The sequence below is a fragment of the Dermacentor silvarum genome, chromosome 6, assembly GCF_013339745.2.
Source record: "Dermacentor silvarum isolate Dsil-2018 chromosome 6, BIME_Dsil_1.4, whole genome shotgun sequence".
Lineage (NCBI taxonomy): Eukaryota > Metazoa > Arthropoda > Arachnida > Ixodida > Ixodidae > Dermacentor > Dermacentor silvarum.
The window spans coordinates 12,071,445-12,073,870 of record NC_051159.1 but is presented as its reverse complement, the minus strand read 5'-3'; positions in this window follow the sequence as shown (position 1 = coordinate 12,073,870).

Here is a 2,426-nt window from a genome sequence, read left to right as displayed (position 1 = left end):
GTTCTGCTTTCACGGCCGCGCTTCTGGATACCGTGTTGCGATTAAGTGGTACAACTCACCGCAAGACAACCGCTTATCACCCCCAAACCAATGGGCTGACAGAACGTTTGAATAAGACTCTGGCAGACATGATGAGTATGTACATCGACGTCGACCACAAGAACTGGGACGAGATTTTACCATACGTTACATTTGCGTACAACACGGCTCGCCAGGAGACAACACGCGTGACACCTTTCAGCCTCGTCTATGGCCGGGAAGTAACAACACTGTTGGACGCGATGCTGCCACACGAGTGTGGTGGTCACGAGACTGGTGCCGAGCAGTTTACGCAACGCGCCGAGGAAGCAAGGCAGCTTGCACGCTTGCGCATCCAAGCGCGACAGAACTACGATGCCAGACACTACAATCTTCGACACAGACCCGTCACGTACAACGTCGGCGACCAGGTGTGGGTTTGGACTCCTATTCGTCGGCGGGGGCTGTCTGAGAAGCTCCTGCGAAGATACTTCGGGCCGTACACAGTTCTACGCCGCATCAGTGACGTGAATTATGAAGTTGTGCCCGACAGTCCTTCCTGCTCCAAACGCCGGCAGCATCTGCCCGAGGTTGTGCACGTGCTTCGTATGAAGCCATATTTTGCATCATGACCTCACTTTTGCACCATCACTGCACTTTCTTGGGCGCTTGGCGCATCGGGACGATGCTTCTTTCAAAGGAGGGACAAATGCCACATGCTATATCGTCGCCGCGGGTATGTGCCCGGCCATGGAAACGACGCTGAAGTAGCGCGCGGGTAGAAAAACAGAGACGACAACGACGTTGCGTTTTGCTGCTCATATAAAGTACTTGTATACGTGCTGTACGCCTGCTTCCACGTCTCCTGCGAGGTCGTGACAATATGTGCCTCTGGTGCGTGCTTAGTGACCTCCACGAATGATGTGTCACACTCTATGAGCTGCCACTGCCACGGCGGTAACAGTTTCGCTGGAGCCATAAGACAGTTTTCAAGCAACGGAATACCCATTTCCTCACTAAGATTCCGCACACGCAAAGAGAACGGTTTTATCGATGCCGGTCGATTTTTGAAGAGTGTGGCAGTGGTCATGTCGTTTATGCTTGAATAAGAGGGATGTTCAGTGTTCGCGTGTACTCTAAGAAAATATGTAAAACTGTTATATGAACGCTGCAGATGAAGTGACCACTGATTCGACTCTACGTAGAGGCTGTGGATCAGACTTGTTCGGAAAGCACCGGTCGCGAGGCGGATGCCCAGATGGTGTACGGGGTCTAGTATTTTTAATGCACTTGGCGTTGCAGAGTTATAAATTATAGCTCCGTAATCAAGGCGTGACCGGACAAGACTGTTGTACAAGTTTAGGAGGCATTTTCGATCACTACCCCATGTTGTGTGCGAGAGAACTTTTAAAAGGTTCATAGTCTTCAGACATTTTGTCTTCAGATATTTAAGATGGGGGATGAAGGTAAGCTTTGAGTCCAGAATTAAGCCCAGGAATTTATGTTCACTGCTCATGGATAGTTCCTCTCGATTGATCGTGATATTTGTCACCGGTGTCACGCCTCTTTTGTTTGAGAATAGTATGCATGTGCTTTTCTGTGCGTTTATTTTGAACCCATTTACATCAGCCCATTTAGATAATTTATGTAATCCAAGCTGCACCTGTCGTTCACAGATAGCGATGTTACATGATTTGAAACCTATCTGTACGTCATCGACATACACAGAATAAAACATGCTGTGGGGAATGACTGTATGCAGGGAGTTCATTTTTACAATGAAAAGTTTGCAACTAAGTACACCCCCTTGTGGCACGCCAGCCTTCTGGGTGAATGTTCTAGATAAAGCATTGCCCACTCTTACGCGAAACGTGCGGTTAGACAAGTAGCTTTCGACTGTGTTAAACATATTTCCGTGGACCCCCATCGCAGAGAGATCTCGCAGAATCCCGAAGCGCCATGTCGTGTCGTACGCTTTCTCTAAATCTATAAATACAGAAAGTAAAAACTGTTTATGAATAAACGCATCTCTAATGTTTGCCTCGATGCGAACAAGGTGGTCTATTGTCGACCTACCTTCTCGGAATCCACACTGGAAGGGGTCTAGTATTTTGTTATTTTCTAGGAAACTGATTAAACGCCGGTTTATCATTTTTTCATACAGCTTGCACAGGCAGCTTGTTAGAGCTATTGGCCTGTAGCTGCTGGCTAAGGACGGGTCTTTGCCTTGTTTAAGTACCGGGATGACTATGGCTTCTTTCCACAAGGAAGGAATAAATCCAGCCGCCCACATGGCATTAAAGAGAGAGAGGAGTGTTGTCAGTGTTTCGGGGTGTAAGTACTTAATCATTTCGTACATGATACGATCCCCACCTGGCGCCGAGTTGTTACAACAAGCGAGAGATGCT